The sequence below is a fragment of the Protopterus annectens genome, chromosome 13.part0 (assembly GCF_019279795.1).
Source record: "Protopterus annectens isolate FY-2018-M chromosome 13.part0, PAN1.0, whole genome shotgun sequence".
NCBI lineage: Eukaryota > Metazoa > Chordata > Ceratodontiformes > Protopteridae > Protopterus > Protopterus annectens.
This window is the reverse complement of record NC_056747.1, coordinates 661,719,893-661,743,673: the sequence shown is the minus strand read 5'-3', so window position 1 is coordinate 661,743,673 and position 23,781 is coordinate 661,719,893. Positions and strand designations below refer to the sequence as shown.

At 41.8% G+C, this 23,781-nt stretch overlaps 1 protein-coding gene across 4 annotated transcripts in view; it reads left to right on the top strand.

The window, feature by feature from the left end:
• Positions 1–23,781, top strand: part of INPP5K (inositol polyphosphate-5-phosphatase K) — a 1,033,350-nt gene that overhangs the window by 44,100 nt on the left and 965,469 nt on the right. The window contains exon 1 of one of the 4 annotated variants that reach the window (XM_044054346.1): positions 17,708–18,086. The exons of the other annotated variants lie outside the window; for them this stretch is intronic. The gene's annotated coding sequence lies outside the window, so the exon portion shown is untranslated. Of the gene's footprint in view, positions 1–17,707; positions 18,087–23,781 lie in introns of those variants that run through there. 4 annotated transcript variants of the gene reach the window in all.

Genomic DNA, 23,781 nt, shown 5'->3' with positions numbered 1-23,781 from the left:
ACCAACATATATTATTTGGGCTTCTCACCAGTGCAAGCTACTGATAGCCGATATGGGGAAAAAACTCAATCTTTTATATTTAGGAGTTGCCTTTCCTCTGTAATTACCTCATGTCAAATGCTTATTTTGGGAATCGTTTAGAAAAAATGCACTTGCAAGATCTTCTAGATCATTGGCATGTGTTCACCATCGCAGTTTGCTATAGCTAGTTCACTTTCATTAAAATTTGAGCTCAAGTTCTCCCCAGGTTTAAAACTGAGCACCATAGTAGCATATATATGTATGTGTGTTATTGATTTCTTTTGAGACTGCTCAAATATATAGCGGTTGGTCTGCACCATGGCGTAGAAGAGAGAAAACTCTGACTGTGACTCTGATGACCCAGCATTGATTTTGTGATCACTTGCAGGGGAGTATTGGACAGTGCAGCTGTTGGAATACTAGAGGAAAGAAAAGCAACTTGTTCACTGACAGTACTAACACTCATTATAGACCTGGTTTAATGGGAAGGATAGCATGAAGGGCTGTGATGTGTGTATCTTGGTGACTGGATGTAGTTCGCAAACTGGCGTATGCAAAAGTGTGTATGTGTCTGAAGGACTGAGATTGTGGGATGTTCTTCGTGTTTCACTGTTGCAGTCATTGCATTTAGGTTATCTGCTGGCAGGTTGCCCTCAGTCGGCCTGATTAACAAAGTCTTGGGTCCTGCGTCGGTTGCTGTCCCTTCTTCCATGATGTCAGGTCGTCAGGGGTATTAAACATGCAGCCGACGCCATTACATCCGTCTTTCTTGCCATGCGGTGTCCAAAGCAGAAGCAGTTCGCAAGTGCCGGTCGGCCGACTCCTGAAATTTTCGTTTTTGAGTTTCAGCTCCGAAGTCTTAAACTTAAAGTTAAGTACCCTGTTGGGGAAACTTTTCTTGCTCCTTACCGATGTCATTAAAAGTTAATAATTGCATTACTTGTGGAAAGCAAATACCTCATAAAGATTTTCATTCATACTGTATTCCTTGCCTAGGCCCTGACCACGATGTACCTTACTGTCGGTTTTGTGCTTTATTTAATCAGCGCACTATCCGTCGTCGTTATATTTTTGCCTCTCATTATTTCAGTTCTCTGTTTAATTATCCAGAAATGTTGTCGATTAGCCATCCGACTACCGGGATTCTGAAAAAAATAAAGACCGAGACAAGCCGAGGTCCAAAACTGCAGACGACGCTTCTCCTAAGCCAGTCGCCAGTTCACCGGTATTCAGTGAGGCTCTTTCGCAGCCCCTGATGCCCTTCACTTCTGATTCGCAGGCCTCTACTGAGACCCATTCGGAGTCCGGAATGCCATGACATACTTCAACTATGGCACCCGCGGATGTCTCTACCTTGGATGGGTCCAGAGCCACTGTGCAGGCACCGGCTTCTGAGGGTGTATTCAGACCTACAGACTTGCATAATAAAATGACACCTCCTTCATTACAAAGGCTTAAATCTCGCTCCATGTCTAAAAAGTCGACTCCCAGGCCCCTATGCCTAAAAACAAATGATAACAAATGGGTGAAGATCTAATAACTCTCTAATCAGGGGTAGGCAACCCCCCCCCCCCCCCCCAGGAGGCCTAGGGCTGAGCTTGCTTATGAATCTTCTGATCAGGATTCTGTTTCTTCTGACTTTTCTGGTAACCTGGATTTGTCCATACATACTTATGAGGATTCTGATGCAGAGGATTCCATTCCCTCTGCTTCCCCTCCTGAGGACTTTTCTTTTGGGGAAACTTTACATACTTTTAAGGAAGCATTTTCACTGGGAAAGCCAAGAATTTTCTGATTCAAAAAAGAGGCTTAGGGATTTCTTTCTTCTACCTCAGCATAGGCCTTTGGCTATACCTCCTGTACTAGACATTGTTGATGATGTTTTCTAGGAATCCAGTTTGGCCCCTGATTCCCTGCCTCCTGCTCCTAGTAAACCTGACTGATACTACAGGGGTCCTGAGTCACACCAGTTCCTTTTGAAAAATCCTTCTGCAGATCCAGAGACTATTTCTCGGGGACCCAAGGGCATTAAGGCTTCTACTGCTAAAAATCCTACCCCTTCTGATAGAGACTCCAGGGTGCTGGATAGATGGGGTAAAAAGGTTTATACTTCTGCAATCTTGGCAATCAGAGCTTTAAACTGCCAATTTCATATGTTAAAATATCAGCAACATGTTATTGGACTGCTTAAACAGAAAATGATGTTGATTCCTGACTGTGTGGAAAATAAAGATTTACAGGATTTATTGCATTCTGCTGAACAAGTTGGAAAACATACTTTGCAATGTGGTTTTGATTCTTTAAAGGCCTCTTGCAGGACTGCTGTTACTGGGTATGTGCTTAGAAGGCATGCTTGGCTTAAGGAACAATCTTTGCCTGATCATGTTAAAGCTAAATTGTTGGATGCTCCTTTAAATCAGGACTGCCTGTTTGGCAGCAAGTCTGAAGACTTTCTTAAAAAGATGGAAGATAAAGCTAAATCTATGCAAACTGATTTTTTACAAGTGCAACCTCCTAGATTTCGTAGGCACTGGCCTACTAAGAATTGGTCCTTTCCGGTCCCTTCCAGGTCTTCTCAGGCCAAACCCAGGCACAGCAAAAACCCCAGGTTTCAGTCCAAGGGGACTCTCAGAACCAAGCAGTGGGGGGCCTCCACTTCCAAATCTGGAAATAACAAGACACACCCCTATAGTAAACAGTCTCAATGACTTCCTTTTAAAATTACCAAGCACTTATCTTTTAACTGCCCCTTTGGGGGGGAAAGATTGCTCTTCATGCCAAGAACTGGGAACTCATAACCCAGGACAAATGGGTTTTAAATACAGTGTCCCAGGGATACATATTTCATTTCCACACCTTGCCAACACCAAACAGGTGGCCAGACCTGTCCCCAAATCAGTGGGCAGAGGCTCAAAAACAGGTACTTTCCCTTTTAGGCATGGGGGCTATTCAACTGGTACCAGAAGAGGAAAAGGGACAAGGTTTCTATTCCAGGCTTTTTCTGGTACCCAGAAAAGACAAATCATGGCATCTAATCCTGGATCTGTCTAACACCTTTCTGGAGATTCAGATTCCAAAATTCAAGATGCTGACTCTTCACCAGTTACTTCCTATGCTAGGCAAAGATGCCTGGTTGGCAACTCTGGATTTAAAAGAAGCATACCTGCACATCCCAATCGGGGAATCTTGCAGAAGATACCTACACTTTAAAGCAGGCTACTTGCATTATTAGCTCTCTGCACTGCCCTTTGGCTTGTCTACTGCACCCAGGGTATTCACGAAGTGCCTGGCTCCAGTTATTGCAGTTTGCAGGCAAAGAAATATTCAAATATACCCATACCTGGACGATTGCCTAATTCAGGCAGAAAACCATGGCATACTTCTAAATAGTCTGACATTTGTAAAAAGGGTTCTAACTTGTCTGGAGTACACCATAAACGAAAAGAAATCACAACTGGTACCCTGTCAACAGATTACATTCCTGGGTGCAAGTTTGAATACAACTGCCCAGATGGCTTTCCTCACACCAGAGAAGCAAATTCATTTGGTAACTTACTTCAAACAAGTGGCCACAAAAACCCTGCTATCTGCAAGACAAATACTGCAAGCATTGGGGTTCATGGCCTCCTACATTCTTTTAATTCCATATGCAAGACTGCATATTAGGAAACTACAGTGGTATCTAAAAAGTCTATGGAGTCAACATTGTCACAGCCTGGAAACAATGATCCCCATCATACCATGCCTACGCCTAGAGTTCCTACGGTGGGCAGAAGCCTGCCACCACAACAAGGGACTACCATTCACACTACCCCCTGCCGCCCAAACCTTAACTACGGATGCATCAGACTATGCATGGGGGGCTCACCTGGCCGGGAAGTGCATTCAGGGCAAATGGAACCCAAATCAAATGCACCTACATATCAATCAAAAAGAAATGTTAGCTGCACAGAATGCTCTGACAGCCTTCAAGGACTACATTCTTCCAGGACAACTAATGGTAAAGACGGACAACACCACAGTTATGTGGTACATAAACAAGCAGGGGGGTACCCATTCCTACCCCCTCTGCAGACTAGCCATGACATTGTGGAACATGGCCTTGAGCTACCAAGTACATCTACAGCCTTAGTTCCTGCCAGGAAAATTGAATACACCGGCAGATGGACTAAGCAGAAACCTCATGGACCCACACGAGTGGAAACTGGAACCACGGATTTTCAACATGTTGATAAGCAAATGGGGGGAGCCCAGACATAGATCTATCTGCCCTAGGGCATTTATAAGCCTAGCCAGAGTATGTTTGGCTTTTGCCACCCTTTTAGATTAGTTGACTGTGCCTTTGTATAGTAGGTCACAGAAGGTAGCCCTTTTAAGGTTTGTTTACTGTACCACTGTTGAGCAGCGACCCAGAAGAGATCCCAGGGGTAAACCTACGATCTCCCATCCATTCGTCAAGATTTCTCTTGAAGAGGGTCAGTGAGGGGCTCTGCCTGACATGGATTGGGATTTTGTTCCAGAGTGAGGGAGCCTCTGGGATATGAATCTGTCCCTCCAGCATTTCCTATTTTTATTTCTGTGCTGAGGTTCAGGTCCCCTGGAGCATGTAGCTCTAAGGGATTTAGATTTCCTGAGGTGAAGCATGTCCATTAATTCTGGGTTGGACATGGCTTTATATGTCAGACACAGATTGCCTCTGAGTAGGTGGTACACAACTGAGTAGAGCTGGAGTTTCTTTAGCCGAACTGCATAGGGCATCTGTTTGAGCCCCTTGATCCTCTTGGTGAGATACTTTTGGGGTCTTTCCAGTTGCTGAAGGTGTCTGGTAAAGTGCATCCAAAATGGGGCATTGTACTCAATTATGGGCCTGATAAGTGATGAGTAGAGGGGCACAATGACCTCTCTTAATCTAGATGTGAACCCTTTCATGATAAGGTGGGCTATATAGAAGGTCTTTCTAACCACTTTGGCAACGTGATTGTCAAAGGAGAGATTGCTATCTACTTGGGTCCCCAAGTCCCTAATTACTTCTGTACTTAATGGATTACCACATATGTGGTAATTTGTGGGCACTTTGTTTTTTCCAAAGGGGATGACTATGCACTTTTTGGCATTTAGCTTTAGGCCATGGCTCTGGCACCAGTTATCCGTCTCTGTGAGACCCTTTTCGAGGATGCTTGTGTCAGTCGGAGAGTCGATTTATAGCACCCAGTTTGCAGTCATCTGCGAACTTGGTCAGCCATAGTCCACCCATGTTAGCATGTACCTCTGAGAAATATATATACTGAACAAGAGAGGTCCCAGGACTGAGCCTTGTGGGATACCACTTGTAACTGGTTTAGAGTCTGGCATTGCACCTGCTATTCTGACCATGTGGGTTCTATCCCTGAGCCAGTTTGCAACTCATCTTGTGACATAGGGGTTGATATTTAAGCTGGTGAGCTTATTTATGATGCCTGAGTGGGGTATTGTGTCAAAGGCCTTTGCGAGGTCCAGGTAGGCTGTGTGGACTACCTTCCCTTCATCTACGGCTTTGGTAACTGTTTCAAAGATGTCAACCAGGTTCAAGAGGCAAGATCTGCCCTTAACGAAGCCGAATTGGGTAGGATCCAGTGTCTAGAGGTTCCCAATGACTTTGTTTATGATTTCCATGATGATACATTCCATAGCTTTGCAGACCAGGCTAGTCAGGCTTGTAGGGCGATAGTTTCCGGGGTCTGTTGTGGCACCACCGTTGCTGTACGCCATTCCTTGGGAACATATCCTGTAGTAAGGCTGAGATTGAACAGTGACTTTATATGAGGGTTTAGTTCTTCTTGGAGCTCGTGTAAGACGCAGCCCGGGACACCGTCTGGTCCCATTGATGCTGTGTTTTTAGCTTTGGAGATGGCAGCTCTCACCTGTGCATCTGTGATCTCAGGAAGGCTACACTCTGTTGGGATAGACATTTGCTCTTTTGGGGGGGAAGGGGGGGGGGGTTTGCACTGAACCTTTCTGCCAGGATGTTGGCAAAGTCTGTGGGTTCAGTGAATTTTTTGTCATTTTGCACCAACTCTGAGCATATCTGGGAGTTGCCTCCCAGGTTTCTGACGTAACTAAAGAAGGCCTTGTGATTATCTTTAGTGTCTTGTGCAATTTTTCTTTCAAAGCTGTGGTCTTAGAAGATTTTATGAGGGATCGTAGTTTCTTGCTAGTACTGATCAGTGATGCCTTCCCGTTTTGGGATTTTGCTCTGTCATGTAGTAGCTTTCCCCTTCTGTTGTATAGCTTATTTATGGCTGGGGTCCACCAGACAGGTCTCCTGCCTTTGGAGGAGTGAGTCTTGGTTGTATTTGGGATAGCATGCTCCATGCATTCCTGTATGTGTTCATAGAATGCTTTTGTAAAGGATTCTGCATTTTGGGCCGTATTGTCCACTGGCCCGGGGGCTTTGAAGGATTCCACCTCAGTTTCTGAGAAGTGTGAAGTTTTGCTTTTGAGAAGTTCTTCACCGTGGTTTCCTTGGCTGGGGATGGGGACAGAATATGGATGTCCAGTGAGATTTGTTTATAGTCTGATCTTACCAATGAGGGGTATACCTCTGGTGTGGAACATAGAGACCCCATGTTGGTGATGACCAGATCCAGCATGTTTTCCCCTCTTGTGGGAGCGGTGACCAGTTGTTCCATAACATTTGAGTTTATAAATTCTAGGAACCATTTGGCTAGGGTGTTTGGGCTTGAGTAGTTTTCCCATTCGATGTTTGGGTAGTTGAAATCACCCAATATAATAGTGTTTGGAGAGACCTTCATATTCTCCAGTGTTCTCCGAAAGCAGAGTGAGGTTCCTGTGTTTGGTAGGGTGGTCTGTAGCAGGCTACAAACTGAAAGGCAGTTTTGCCCACTGTTAGTTGCACATGGATGTGGATACAAAAGACCAGGAACTGTTGAAAAACAAATATGCCACGGAGACCTTGTACCAGGAAGCAACCAAGCGTAATCTTAACGAGTTTATTTATAACAACCGTTTTCGCCACACACCAGTGTGGCTTCCTCAGAGAAAAGTAAAAAACAGTAAGATAAGGCACACGCCCCTTTTATACAAGAAAAGGAAATGACAACATAAATTCCTAAAGAAATAAAACTTAACAAGCAAAAATTAAAAACATCAAGCTTTTCAACATAGTAAAAATACAGAAAATATACTTCATATAAATAATAACAATCTTAAAAAAATTTTTAATAAAAGTGTATGATGTGATGCTTGTCAAAACTTCATTATGAAAATAAAATAATAAAGTAATAAAAGGTTATACTGGCAAAGTATGTGAGTATGTTTATGTATATACAACATAAAGGTGAAACTAATGGTGAAAACAAAGTATAAAATTACTATAACGCAATTTCATTAATGCAAAGGTCACATAAGTAAACTCAGGTGGTAGCAGGGTATCAAGTAGGATATACTTTTTTGTATGTAAGTAGTACCATATGAAACCTGGGCAGTCCCCTGTCGTAGGAAGTGCAACTGCAGGGGGGCACAAAATAGTGCAAAGGCTATAATAGAGGGTAGGTATATTAGTGGAGTAGTTAAATGAAAACGTGAACTGGTGATATAAGGATACCAAAAAGGGCACTATCTCAAGTAACTCCTCAGCTTAAGTACTGCTGAGATGTTACAGTTTTCATTTAAGCCCGGGTAGCTAAATGCGTCGGAACGCAGTTGCCACTCGAGTTCACGTACTTCTAAAAAGAGGGGTGTGGGGCCACCCCGAATGTTGTTGGCCACTTGGTCTATCGCCATAAACGAGAAGGAGTGTCCGGGATGACTATCGATGTGTTTAGCCAGAGCATTTACATCAGAGTTCTTCTTGATTGCGTAAATGTGCTCATACACTCGATCTCTTAATCTGCGATCGGTCTTTCCCAAGTAAAATGAGGGACAACAGTCACAGATCAGTGGTATATGTGGCCTTCTGTGACTGTGTATATACATAAACATACTCACATTCTTTGCCAGTATAACCTTTTATTACTTTATTATTTTATTTTCATAATGAAGTTTTGACAAGCATCACATCATACACTTTTATTAAAAATTTTTTTAAGATTGTTATTATTTATATGAAGTTTATTTTCTGTATTTTTACTATGTTGAAAAGCTTGATGTTTTTAATTTTTGCTTGTTAAGTTTTATTTCTTTAGGAATTTATGTTGTCATTTCCTTTTCTTGTATAAAAGGGGCGTGTGCCTTTTCTTACTGTTTTTTACTTTTCTCTGAGGAAGCCACACTGGTGTGTGGCGAAAACGGTTGTTATAAATAAACTCGTTAAGATTACGCTTGGTTGCTTCCTGGTACAAGGTCTCCGTGGCATAGTTGCACATGGATGGTCTCTGAAGCTTCGTGCAGTGCCACTATTTTTATTTTACATTTGTTTACCGGGAAAGTCCGACTGGAACCTGGTCCATTTACAGCAGAGGCCCTGGGAGAAAAGCTCCACAACAACAGTTTTATACAGTGTTATATAAACAATCAGAAAAATTCAAATAATAAAAAAAATTTACATACAATAGATCTTTTCAGACAGGTTTACATTACACAAAGAGGACCCTGGATATTGGTATTTGGGAAGGAAAAGAAAAATAGTTTCATACAGTGTTATATGTACAATCAAGAAAATATTTCATACAAAGATCTTTCCAGGTGGGTTTACATTTGTCAAGAGCGGGCCTTGGATGTTGGTTATTTGGGAGGGAAAGAAAACAATAGATATACTCATTGCCTGATGCAATCAAAGTGACATCACAGAAGGCAATATAGTAGGAAAAAGTAGCTGAAAGTAGTCCTGTTCTAGGAGTTTTTGAAGTAGTGAGTATTGGGGATAGTGAGCAGTGATAGAAAGGAGAAGGAAGAAATGAAGGGGATTAGGAAAGCATTTATGTAATGCAAGGACAGAGCCATGACTGCAGGAGGTGTGGCTTGAGTGATTTTCTGAACAGTGAGATAGATGTTGCTGATATATTTTGGGGGAGCTTATTCCATTCCGTAGCGATAGTATGAGAGAAGAGGGCTTTCCCTGCGGTGTTGTTGGCTTTGGATATGCAGAGCAGGGTCTTGTTTGATGAGCGTAGAGGAGGGTTTGCTGAGTACTGGTTTAGTAGTTGGTTTAGGGCTGGCGTTTTGTGGGGATGCTTTAGTATGTTGAAGGTGAGCACTAGCTGGTGGTACCCAATTAGCTGAGGGAGCTCTAACCATTGTAGGTGTTTTAAGGCAAGACAGTGATGACTTCTAAAAGTGGAGTTATTGGCAAATTTTGCAATCTTATTGTAGCATGATTCTAGTTTGTCAAATCTGTTTTCCTGATGTGAATTAGGATTGGTGATGCATATAGTAGGGTAGACAAGAGGTGGGTTTGGGCTAGGGTGATTAGTGCTTGGTCTGATAGGAACTGTTTGTGTTTGTATAAAGTTCCTAATTTTTTATGAACCTTTTTAATGGTTTGAGAGATGTGGACATTGAAGTTATCAATTTCAACACCGAGTAGTTTGGTATGCGGGGAGGGAGAGACGTTGTTGGAGGTGATGGTGAAAGGAAAAGGTGTGGCTTTGTATTTGTTGGGGGTGAATAGAAGTAGTTTGGTCTTTTTGGGGTTTAGAATAAGGTGGATATCTGTAATCCATTTTTCTATGGAGCAGAAGGATTCTTGTGTAAGTTTCTGAAGTGTGGTTATGGTTGGGGCTGAGCAGATTAGAGTTGAGTCATCTGCGTACTGATAAGTGATGCATGCAGGGTGGAGGTATGTAGTTTGTTGGTGTAAATGGTAAATAGTAAAGGACGTGGTATTGATCCTTGTGGAACACCTACAGTAGTTGGTAGTAGTGGTGATAGTATGCCTTGCCATTTTACTGACTGTTTTCTATCAGAGAGAGAGTTTTTGAACCAGGAAGTAGCAGAGGGGACAAAGGAGATGGCAGTTAGAGTGTCTATAAGTAGGTTATGTGAGACCATGTCAAATGTCTTGGATAGATCTAAGAAAATGACCGATACAAAGTTGTTGTTTTCTAAGTTTGTTAACCTGGTTAGTAAAGGAGAGAAGAGCACTAGTTGTACTATGGTTAGGGCGGAATCCATGCTGTGTGAGGGAGAGGAGATTATGTGAGGTTAAGAAATGCATCACCTGGGTGTGAATGCATCTCTCCAGGAGCTTGGAAAGGGGGGATAGGATAGCAATAGGGCGGTAGTGTGATAGTTCATAGGAGTTACCTCCTTTTGTGTAGGGGTATTATATATGACACTTTCCATAGTTGGGGGGTGTAGGCTTCCTGTATGGAGCAGTTTATAAGATGTAAGATGGGGTAGGCTAGGGACTCTGCAGCTAATGTTAGAAAAGTAGTGGGTAGGCCATCTGCTGCGAGAGTGGTGGGTTTTAGTTTTGAGAGTAATTTTTTTACTGTGGAGGTAGGTATGGGTGCGAAGGTAAAAGGGGGTATATTATTGTGATCTATAGTTGGGGTGAGTATAGGTTTATTGTTGGATAGCTGGGTAGATAAGGATAGAATAGAGTCTGTGAAGTGATGGTTAAACTGGGAAGCTATGCTGTCATTATCATTGTTGGTGTTGGGAGCTGGGGTTGTAGTTTGGCCAGGTTTTAGAAGGGTATTTAAAGCCTGCCAGAACTTTAGAGTTTTTGGAATGTTTGTTTTGGATCCCAAGGAAATAGTTTTGTTTGTCCATTTTTATTTGTTTTTTGGCCTGGTTTCTAAGTTGTTGATATATTTGTTTATCTTGGTTGGTGTTGTTTTTTTTCCAGTTCTTCCATGCATTATCTCTGGCTTTTAGTAGAACTTTTGTTGTCCTATTTATCCAAGGGGTATAGTTAACCTTAGTTCTATGTTTCCTGATGGGGGCTAGTATGTTTAGCACTTTCATAAATATTCAGCTGCCTGGTCTAATGGTAGAGTTTGTAGTGGGTGCCAGTTACTTTGTTGTAGCATACTGTTAAGGATTTGTGGATTTATCTTGTGCTCATTTCTGGTCTCCTTATATAGTATAGGTTTGGGTATGTTTATTTGTCTACGAAGGAGGAAAGTGGGGCAGTGGTCACTCAGTATATCAGGTAGGCAGCCCACGTGATAATTTTCTTTGGGGAGGCTAACTAAAGTCCAATCAAGAATGGGGGGGTTTATTGGAACTTTTGTCAACTCTGATGGGTTCTTGGATTAATTGTGAGAATCCAAACAAGTTTATATGGTTTGTAGGATTGTTGGCATTGCAGGCTAGCCAGTCTAGGTTTAGGTCTCCTAGCAGGATGGATTTGTGGGGCAGGTTGATTGTAGCCCATTGCAACATATCCTCTATTATAGGTGAGTTATTTCCTGGAGAAACATAACTGCTGAGGATGTTGATCCTCTTTGTTTTTGAGGGAGATAGTGGAGCCTAATGTTTCGGAGTTGCCAAAAATGGGAAGTGGGGTTATAAGGGGTTGAAGGTGAAGTGTGTTTTTAAATAAGATTGCAACTCCACCACCCTTTTTGGTATTTCTATCTTGCCTTAGAATGTTATAGCCAGGGGGAGAATTTCTTCATCTTGGGTGGTGGGTTTTAGCCAGGTTTCAGTTATGGTTAGTATATCTGGTGAGTAGTGGACTATTAATGCATGTAAGTCTTGTAGTTTGTTGGATATACTGCTTGAGTTTAGGTTAATAATAATTAGGTCTGTTTCCTGTTTGTGGAAGAGAATTTCATAGCTTGGACCTGGGTTTGGGTGTATGTCTCCTGAGATTAGTAGACATCTTTTAAGGAATAGTTTGAGTTTGATGGCGTGAGCTAGTTCTGTATGATGTCTAGGTGTTGTTATTCTATGGGGAGATAATGTGGCGTGTGGTTTGTTTATATAATATAATGGGCTACTATTAAATAGTGTGGGGCAGATTGTAATGTTTGTATGTGTGTAGGTATGTGTTATGTGGAAGATGGCGTTTAATGGTATGCTAGCATGTATGGATATGGTGTAGGCTAGAGTAGTGAGAGTTAGTAGTAATAGTGGTAGTATGCCTAGCATGATTTGTCAGGGATTATTAGAGGAGATGACTGTATGTAGTGGGGTGTGGTAAGAGAGTGGGAGTGGATAAGGCAATTGAGGGAAGGTGATAGGTTGTAGAATTAGGGGTGTGACTATTAGCAGTATAAAGTTGATAAATATGGATACTCCCCCTCCTGCCTCTTTGGACCTCTTCAAGAGGAACCTTGACGTTTGGATGGGAGAAAGGAAATTCACCCCAGGGATCACGTCAGTCACCCTGCTAGACAGGGGTCCAGGAAAGTAAATAATGTGGGAAGAAATAGTCAGGGAATTGTTATGGCTAGGCTTGTATAGGCCCTAGGGCTGATAGCCTAGTACCAACCTATGAACCTTTTGTAGTTTGGTCTGAGTTTTGGGGCCGGAAAGCATGGTATGAAGTATAGCCTGGTAGTTCTGGGGTGCTCTTGGGAGCCTTGAACCAGGTTTCTGTTACTGCACAAATATCGATATTCTCCATACTGAGGAGAATCTCGAGTACATGCATCTTGAGGTTTAAACTTCTGGCATTGAGCAGCATTACCCTTAGTTTTTTTTTCTTTGTGTTGTCTATGGGGGTGGGTTTGTCTTTTGAGCCTTGCCTAAAAAAGGCACTATGGGGGAGGCAAGAGCCTTAGCCAATATTTGAAAACCCAGGGGTGACAGGTGCAAGCCATCCCTAGCGAAGCAACGTGGCTTGTCGAGCATGTCATCCCAGGCTGACAGACACTGGATCCCCTTTGAATGACACCAATACTTTAGCCAATTGTTAAAATTGATAATTTTGTCTTTATACTGTGGCATCATTCTTGGTGAGGGTAAGATGCTACTCAAGGTCAGGGTTACACCGTCCTGGGTTACATGATCAAAGAGCTCCTGTACGCCTTTTTTCATGTAGTCCAGGGAGGTACGTCTCAGGTCATTCACACCACCATGGACAATGATGGAGTCATACTTGTACTTGCTTTGGAGTGACCCGAGTGCTTGTGTTATGTGGCGGATCCTGGCACCCGACAGGCAGCTTAAAGTGACCTTCTCCTTGTTCAGCCTGGTGAGTGGGATGTCAGTGTGTCTGACAATAGAGTCACCTATTACAAGTGTATTAGGTGTGTTGTTTAGCCTTAAGGGCTGTGACTGTGTGGCACACTGACTTTGTAAGCTATGTGCTACGTGGATATTGTTTCGTGGTAGGTGTTGCTTGGATGTCTGCTTTGGAGGTCTCTGCTTCTTAGGCAGATTTTTATTTAGAGCCTCCGAGTATGTTTTTGTGTGTTTATGTGTTTGGTTTGCTGATGCGATAGGTCTATGTGAGACTGGATTTGTGGTGTGTGTGGTTACCTTCTCCTCCTGACAGGTTGTGCCAGTACTGGGTTGAGAGAGCTTAGCCTCCAGTTTGGCTATATAGTTGCATCTCTCACATATATTTGAGCTTGTTGGGAGGAGGAGAGGGTGGTCTGTATACATAAGGCAGTTGTAACATTGCCTTATGATTCCCAGATTCACCAGCTGGACTGGAGAGTAAACTCAAAACTGACCTTTGGACATGCCTGAATAATATAGGGAACTATTTATTGACTGATCAGAAAGAACCAATAGGGAGCAAGTGCTTTGAAGGAGTATAAGAGGATGTAGTGCTTTAGTTTGTGTTTACCTATGAGATTACTTATACGAGCAAGTGCAGGGCTTTAGAATGAGAATAGAGTGCTTAATTTGAGATTTAGAGCAGTTCTAAGGGAAAAAGTGAAGAGTAGACTTTGTGGAGCCGGGAATAGTTTAAGCAGCGCTGCCCAGTGCTGCTCTGTGTGCAAGACCGCGCTAAAGGAGGGTTGCAGGGTTTTAAGAGATAGAGATCAAGGAGTTTAGAACTGACCCAAAATGGCCAATAAAACTACAGCTTCTAGGCAGTAACCACTCCTACAGGGACAGGCAGGCTGTTCAGTGTTAACCACTGGTGAACACAGAGACTTCCCTTTAGTCCAAGAAACTTACAAACCGTTCAAAACAGCAGATCTGTAACTGAACTTTCTTAAATTTCAGAAAGTGGGGAAAAAAGCAAGATTTTTTTTTTTTTTTTCTTTTTTGTTTTAGTTTAAAGGTAGCAGAGATACACAAGTAGCAAAATAATCACAACAGTGCAATAAATGACCCCACACTTGAGTGCTAGGCCAAAGTCAGGTAAAATGCAGTTTTAAGAGAAAAAAACGATTTTAAATTAAGTGCAACACAGGAAATGCAGTAAACGGGCTCTAGATGTGTTCTAAATACTGTTTCTAATACAGATATAAATTTTAGCAAGCTGGAAAATGCTGAAAAGTAGGCGGCAAAGCAGTAATTCTTAACAAAAAAGCAGAAGAAAATACTTAAAATCTCAAAAGTGGCTCCTTTCTCCTCTCAGCGTTTTCTCCCCTTGGTAGGTGCTTCAGCAACAACTAACAAGCCTGAAAAGACGCCAAAACCACGAGGCAACAGGGTTTTAAGAGATAGAGATCAAGGAGTTTAGAATTGACCCAAAATGGCCAATAAAACTACAGCTTCTAGGCAGTAACCACTCCTACAGGGACAGGCAGGCTGTTCAGTGTTAACCACTGCCACTGGTGAACACAGAGACTTCCCTTTAGTCCAAGCAAGCACTGGCCTCCAAGAAATTTACAAACAGTTCAGAACAGCATATCTGTAACTGAACTTTCTTAAATTTCAGAAAGTGGGAAAAAAGCAACTACCAGTTGGACAAGTTTTGCACAAGGACTACCCACAAACAAGGCTGGAAAGTGAATGCTGTGTCCTTCAGCTGGAAAAAAATATCAGTCTCTGCCTTTCCCCCTCTGCCTCTGCTCTCCAAAGTTCTACTAAAAGTCAAACAGGACAAACCAAGGATGATTTTGATTGCTCCAGACTGGCTGCGCCAACACTGATATCCCCTCCTACGCAGTGTGTCGCAAATATCTCCATGGCACCTGCCTCAGACCCCTTCCCTGCTGTCTCAGCAGGAGAACCAAATTCTGCACCCTCAGCTTCCAACATTGAACCTTGCCGCCTGGCTAATCACTTTAAATTCACCCTTATCATCCCTTAGCAAACCTGTGATGGATGCCATTTTGGAGGCGAGGAGACCTAGTACTAGAAAATCTTATGCTGACAAATGGAAAAGATTCTGTGCCTGGAACCAATCTTTAGGGATGAGCACAGCAGCGCCCAATTTACCTAAGATTTTGCAATACTTAACTGAGATGCTTCACAAGGGCCTGTCTTTTTCCTCCATTAAAATCCATGCCTCAGCTATTTCAGCTCACTACAACACAGAACCACTCCTCTTCTATCATCTTCTGCTCAAGCAGTATCTCAGAGGGGCAAAAAACTTGAGATCAACCAGGAGAGCTCCTACACCTGCCTAGGACCTTACCTTTGTTTTGGAGAAACTTACTCTACCTCCTTTCGAGCCAGCTGCTACTGCAGACTTAAAAAATTCTTTCTTGGAAAACAGCCTTCCTTTTAGCAATCACTTCAGCTAGAAGGATATCTGAGTTACAGGCCCTTGTGGCAGTGGAGTCTTTCATCATCTTTCATGCGGATAGGGTATCTCTCGGGACCAATCCATCCTTCATGCCCAAGGTGGTTTCCAGTGTGGCTCTTAATCAATCCGTTAATTTGCCATCCTTCTTCCCCAATCCACAGAACAAAGGGGAATGGATTCTGCATTCCTTGGTTGGGCACAGACAACTAAGATTCTACTTGGAGAGGACTAAATCTCGAAGAAAACCTGAACACTTGCTGGTAGCATTTGCTGCAGGGGCAGAGGGAAAGGCTATTTCAAAACAAACCATTTCTAAATGGATAAGCCATTGCATTAATTTCTGCTATAAGCACCATGAAAAACCTATCCCCCAGGGGATCAGATCTCACTCCACCAGGGGTGCATCTACTTCTGCAGCCTTTCTTAGAGGTGTTCTTTCCAGGGATATCCTAGAAGCTGCTACCTAGAGTTCTGTACATACTTGCATTTACCAATTTTGTCTAAATCCAGAGCTGGCTTTGCCACTGCTGTTTTGCAGGGCCTTATAGCCTGTCCTAATGCTGTATAAATCCATCCTCCCAACCATCGCTTTAGAAATCTACCCAAATGTAATGACTGCAACAGTGAAACATGAAGAACATAGTACAGTTGTGTACACTTACCATAAATGTAGATGTTCGAGTGTATTCACTGTTGCAGTCCTGGTTACCCTCCCTCCAGCCCCCTATTTTTTTCTGAGTATACTTCTCCTCCTTTCCTTTACTATGTTTAAAAGCCTTTTTGGTGTATTTGCTTTTGGTTGGAGGTATATGTTTGTGTTTTTGTGTTTATTTGCTCCCCATTAGGGGTGCACCTGACATCTGGGGCAAGAAAAAGTGATGTAATGGCGTCTGCTGCATGTTTTATACCCCTGACGACCTGACGTCATGGAAGAAGGGACAGCAACCGACGCAGGACCCAAGACTTTGTTAATTAAGCCGACCTGAGGGCAACCTGCCAGATTACCCAAATATAATGACTGCAGCAGTGAATACACTCTAACATCTACATTTATGGTAAGTGTACACAACTGTACTTTTTTCATATTGGACTTCTGTGAGAATGAAACCGTGATAAGACTAATAAAAGCCCTTGACGGCTACTTTACAGCCTCCTAGGATTGGCTGTCATACACAAGGGAATGTAATGGGCATATAGGAAAGCGAAAGATCAGCAAGGGAGAAAAAAGATTTAATGAGGATACGGGGCTAACTGTACTGCTACTACTGCAACTATTCCTCTTCCTCCACTGGATGCCAATTTAGTCTGCTGACTACAACCTCCTCCACTCTTTTCTTAATCAAGAATCTCTCCAGATTCCATTCTAGCCACAGTTTAAAACTAGCTTCATGCCCATAGCTTCTAGCAAAATTGACACTGTTCAGCAATTTGTTTACCATAATGTTTTTTATTAAGTAATGGTTCCTCATTTTTGTTTTCAGTGAACTTTAGTTTTAGGCTATGTTGTCTTTATTTAGTGTTATCCATCCCTTTCCATTTCATTCGGAAGTTGCTTTTAGTCTGCAGTCTTCACATGACTTTTTTTCTTCTTGTGGTGTGCCTCCCAGTACTGCCATAATTCCCATTGGTTTGGATTCTGCATTCAGAATGCTAAAGATTGCTGTCTTTAACTCTGGCCTTAGTTGTGACCCAAACACAACAGGGTGCTTTTTTAATTTTTGAACAAAAGAGTGGGCTGGACCATGGGGCCCTTAATCAGCTGTGACCTAGTTAACTGAAGATGCAGTAATGAAATTCTGAAGCACTGTTGTCCAAAATGAGATCAAAGAGCATAACAGCATTTGATTACAATGTGCTATCAGTGTTAATAAACATAATCATTTCTGCAAAGTCTAAATCCTTTACATTCGTACTACCTAATACTGGGGAAATAAGATAATCACCTGTCAATAACAAAAAATAGAGATAAAAATATAGATATTTAATACTTTCAGCACATTTTGCCTTAAGGGACTAGAGCAAGTGAAAGATAATACTGCACAGTAGCTGTAGCTGTAGGAAGAGCTATTCTAGCCTGACGTAATTATGCTTCTGCAACTGCATTTAGACTTACAATTTGCATCCGACTCCTGTAACGACTCTGTGAACAGCACCTGCCATTCACATATATTACAAGGAGAATAGGGAACAGAAGTAGATTGCCAGGCCTTTTTTCTATGTCAGATACTCCCACCCACAAGAGACTGTTTAGTTTAATCTGCCAACTGTATGCCCTTAGGATGTGGGAGGAAATTGGAGTACCTGCAGAAAACTGACACAGACATTTTTATTTCCAGTAAATACTTCTTTAAACTGTGATGAAAGGATGACAAAGTGCGAAGAGATTTAACAGAAGCAGGAGCTGGATTTCAAAGTTCACGATCAGGACTGAAAATGCAGTATGGCCACAGGCTGTAGAACGAGGTGGAACACTAGTCTGTAGATGAAGCCTACAGTCTGAGACAGAAGATTCTCTAGGGTGAGTTACATGACAAGAAGGGAACAGTGAATTAATACTTTTAAAATATAGATCTGTAAAGAGAAGTGGGTAGCTATATTTTGCATTTTCTAGTATTATACAATGATCAAGCCTGAAATGGTGATACGACTGCATATTTCATTTAATTCGGTACCATCTGTGGTTGTTGTTTGTTGGTAATTGTGCAGCTATGGGTAGTGTGTATTCAAAGACTGCTTTTGCAAGTCTTTTTAATCTGCAGCTTTTATTAGCAGACATGAAACAGTGTAGCACTGTGCCAGGGTGGCATCTAATCTGCATGCATGCATCCATCCATCTGCCTACAACCTCCTTTCCCATTTTTGCACATGAGGCTGGGGTGTCACTTCAACAGTGGCAATCCTCTAGAGCCAAGGTTTACACTGCCAGGTGGCTAGTCCTGTTGCTGTAGTTCTTTCACAGCACACTGGCACACACACTCTCATACCTATGGAATATGGGAGAAGCTGGACCACGCGTTGGAAACTCACAAGAGCAAGGGTGAACATGCAGACTCTGCACAAAAGACACCCAGCCAAGAATTGAACTGGGGAACTTCTCGCTGTGAGGCAAGAATGCTGTCCACTGTGTCATTGTGCATGACACTTTTTTCATTTTTTTTTTCCACAATGAACCACTAGGTGTTTATATTTTGCCCTAACTACATAGCACTAGATCTGGGTTATCTGATACACCTATGTGCTGTTTCTTCCCAAATACCATTTTTTTATTTCTGTACATTTTTATAGCAGGTTCTTTTGAAGTGAACTATGCATAATGTTTTGAAAGCCTTTTACTTATGACATTTGGTAAGGGATTTAACTTGATTGTTTAGTAAGGGCATCATCATGCAAGATCACCTGCTATTTAGAGCAATGCATGAATGCATGCCCAGCCATTTCCATAATTTGCTTCATCAACTTTTTGGCCTATAGTAGCTTTACCATCTATATTGCCCTTTTGACCCATTTGTTTCCCCTTTTTTTGACCCAGCATACCTCCCCACATCACCACCTTGAAGGAGCTTTTGCCTTTTGTGGGGAGTGGGTAATCGGCCTCATTGATGGCACACCTTTGTCCTGAGTAGTGGGAGTTAGAAGACAAGCACTGACCAACTGTCATTCTTGGTTATTAAGGACTTCAGTTTTATATTATCTGCAATTATGCTTTATGCTGTGTAACCACATGCATCAGCTTACTGCCAAATCATTGTAATGAGACTCATGCTTGGCCCTTATTTTAGTGCATCTAAAGCTAATCCACATTCTCCACCAAGGAACCTTCCTGTAGTGATGGTATCTGTTCTTTCTTGAGGTTAGAGTTGGCTGCCAGCCCTTACTACTCAAACTGGGTGGATTTGCTGCTTACAGTGTTAAATTTTTTGAAATCCTCTTCTTGCATTGCTCCCCCCCCCCCACACTGTACTTTTTAATAAAATGTGCCAACTGTGCCTCCACAACTGTAATACTGCATTGTTAATTTAATTGTAGGAAGTGTGCCTACAGCACTCGGCTGTAATATAAGTGTTGCATTCTGTTTACTGTCCATCATACTGCAGCTGTGCTCATTATTATTATAGTATTGCATTAATTCTTCTGGACTTTCTTGAAGAGAGCCATACTGCAATGAGTCCGGCTACCAGCAAATTGGTTTAGCTGCACTGTGTGACTCAACACAATTTTTGATTGAGTTGTGCACTGCGTGCTTTCTGCTGCCTTGAACCAGGCTGTGTTACAGCACAAATGTCAATGTCCTCCTTTTTAAGGAGTACTTCGAGCAAGTGCATTTTGAGATTTAGACTTCTAGCATTGAGCAGCATGACCCTCAAATTGCATTTGTTTGTAGCTGTTATCGTGGTAATTTGGTCTTTGGAACGCTGCCTACAAAAGGCACTATGGGGGTGGCAAGAGCCTTGGCCAGTATCTGGAAGCCCAGGGGTGACAGATGCAGACCATCTCTGGTAAAGCATTGAGGTCTGTCAATCATGTTATCCCAGGCAGACAGATACTGGATCCCCTTAGAATGACACCAGAAACTTAGCCAATTGTTGAAATCCATAATTTTCTGCTTGTACTGTGGTATCATTCTGGGTGATGGTAGGATGCTTCTCAGGGCTAGGGTCATACCCGCCTGGGCTATGTAATCCAAGAGCTTCTCCATGTCTCCCTTCATGTAGTCCAGGGAGGTACGTCTCGGGTCATTCACACTCATATGTACAATGACAGTCATATTTTTACCTGTTGTTGAGGGACCTGAGTGCGTACATTATGTGGCGTATCCTGGCGCCTGACAGGTAGCTGACTGTTACTTTCTCCTCAGTCAGCCTAGTGAGTGGGACATCAGTGTGCCTCAACTATCGAGTCACCTATGACTAGAGTGTTGGGCATGCTGTTTTGCCTCAGGGGCTTTGGTCGAGTAACACACTGTTTAGGAGAGTTATGTGTGTTGTGTTGTTATGGTCAAGTGCGTTTCTGCCTTGGAGGTCTCTGTTGTTTGGTTAGATTTTTACTGAGAGCCTCCGCAAAGGTGAGTTTGTGGTTTGTGTTTTTATGTGAAGGCAATGCTGGTGTGTGTTCTGGAGGGCTAGGTGTTCATGTGGTGTGGTGCAAGTGTTGACCTTCTCTTGACCAGCTATTCCGGTCTAAGCTGGAGAGTGCGTGGCTTCCAGTTTGGATATATACGTGCATCTCTCACAAGTCTGAGTGTTGGGGGTAAGAAAAGAGGGTTGTCAGTGTACATGAGGCAGTTGCTACATTGCCTCAGGATGCCCAAGTTCATCAGGTTAATAGGAGAAAGCACAGGGAACTGACCTTTAGACTTTGGAGGGGTGGGCATTAATGAGTACTGGAGCTGTTTCCTTGTAGAATGTTTAATGCTGGTAACACTTTTGTGTACTACAATAATTGCTAAAAGAAGTCTGGTAAAGGACTAAACTAACAAGCTAGTAAAGTGCAGGAGAATAGAGAAATAGCAGATCTAAGGGAAAAATTGAAGAGCAGACTTTGGCACTGCTCGGAAGCTTACAAACAGTCCTGGATACAGCAAATCTGTATCTGGACTAGATTTGTTACAGGAAAGGTGGGGAACAAGTGCAAATACTGGCTTTTAAAACAGAAAGTTGAAAGAGATGGAAAAACTGCCCAAACGGCCAATAAATTACAATTTCTGGGCCAGAAACCACTCCTCTTGTGGTAGATAGGCTACCCAGTGCTTACCACTCCCACTGATAAGCTAGAAGGCTTCCCTCCAACACAGAAAGGCTTGGGGGCTCAGAAGCTTACACACAGTCCTGGATACAGCAAATCTGTACATAGACTAGACTAGTTACAGGAAAGGCAGGAAATGAGCACAAACGCAGTCTTTTGAACCAGAAAGTTGAAAGAGATGGAAAACTACCCAAACGGGCAATAAACTACAATTTCTGGGCCAAAACCCACTCATCTTGTGGTAGATAGGCTACCTGGTGCTTACCACTCCATTCCCTCCAACACAGAAAGGCTTGGGGGGCTCAGAAGCTTATCAACAGTCCTGTATACAGCAAGTCTGTATCTGGACTAGACTAGTTAGAGGAAAGGCAGGAAACAAGGTTAGAATTTTTTTTTTTTTTTACAAAAAAGCAGCTAAAACGGCAGTAAATACAATTCAAATGTAGTGCAGGCTACCGCACGAGTGTTTAGCAATACTACGGTCAATACAGTTTAAATAAATGCAATTAAATTAACAAATAACCAAAAACAAGTGCAGAAGGCAGTAAATTAGAAGGCTACTAACAAGCAGTAGTAAGCGCAGAGTAAGAGCAATTGAACAGATAACAGCACGCAGAACAGCAACCTAAGGCAGTTACAGTAAGAACAGCTGAATAAAGTGTGTGTGTGTATATATGTATATATGTATATGTATATGTATATATATATATATATATATATATATATATATATATATATATATATATATATATATATATATATATATATGTGTATGTGTGTATATATATATATATATATATATATATATATATATGTATATATATATATATATATATATATATATATATATATATATATATATGTATAAACGTGTGTGTGTGTGTGTATAAATATATATATAATTTTTTTTTTTTTGAGGGAGGGAAAAGAGCAGGATTAAGAGGCTACAGGGGTTGTCCTTCCCAAATACTCTTTGTACACAGTGGATACAGCTGAAAGATGGGACTAGTAAGAGTGCCTGAAATTAGAATATGATCTCACCTGTGCTCATTTGAGTGAGCAAATGAGATGGGCCCAGAAGGAGTATCCAAATGCAAATTTACAAGAGGGGTGGTTAATTTCAAAGCCACCAAGATTAACATCAAAACAAGAACAGGGAGGGAGGATGGGGAACTAAATGTAGAGACATAAAGTCCACAATATTCAATTCAATTAATATTCAGTGAAAAAAAAATGCAGTACTATATGAAAAAGTGCAGATAAAAGTGTACTTAAATTTGCTTATATGTCCAGTTGATTGCAGGTAGCTCTTAGCCAGCCAAAGCTCAGATATTTTAGCAAAAATAACACAAGATGTAACGGTTTTATATGGCAAGACCAACCCCCTAGGCTAAGAGTTAGAATATCAATGAAATGAAACTCCCCCCCCCCCCCCACTGCTACTAATGGCTACACTTCTAACAAGCTCTCTGTAGAGACACAGAGCCCACTATTCAATTCAATTAATATTCAGTGAAAAAAATAAAATGCAGTACTATATGCAAAATTGCAGATAAAAGTGTACTTAAATTCACTTGTACGTCCAGTTTGACTTGTCAAAACCAAATCTCTGGTAACTATTTAGTGACCTAAGTAATTTTCAATGCATCCCTACTCTGACTCACTTTAACCAAACCAAAGCATTTGCCTGCACATTTTCGTGTCACTTAAATAACTGTGTGGAGAAAGCAGTACCTGCATTTACCAAATACTTGGGAAAATGTAGAATAAACTCTGATAAAAGGAAATAAGTGCTTGCTTCTTAAAGGCAGTCACACAGTCTTCATACTAAAGGGATGCTTAAACATGGTAGCAAAGAATTTAATGCTACAGTCAGAAAACACTGAGCTGAATAGTAATTCAAAATGGCTACTAATGCCAAAAGTTGTCATAACTTTAACTATGTTAAAAGTTAAGAAACAATGTCTGTCATTGTTTAGAACTGATTTACAACAATGCCATCCATTCTGATGCCGAAGAAAGAACTGATTTCCTAACATCTTTAGTGTGAATTTATTTCTCCTCATCCATTGTTTAAGTGCCCCTCTTGATTCCTCAACCCTTTCCAAAGATCACTATGGAACAAATCCTAGCAGCCCTTTTGAAAACAATGCACACATCTAAGAGAATTGATCATTTAATACTAGGCACCTAAATAGTTAGCACCATATATTGGCTATCAAAACCTTTAACACAAGTCTTGCAATGAGCTACATCCGCAAAGCCTGGAGGAAGTATAATTTATGAACTTTTAAATCTAGACATTGCTAATCCTTTAGCTCTGGATACACAGCAATTTTGCGTTGTTAAAGGTAGGTCATGTGTTCTTCATTGAAAAGTTAACTAGGGCAGTTGATGATAACTATGGAGTGCAAGCAGGATACCAGAACCTGGCCAAAACTTTTGATACTATTCTCCATACTGGCATCATT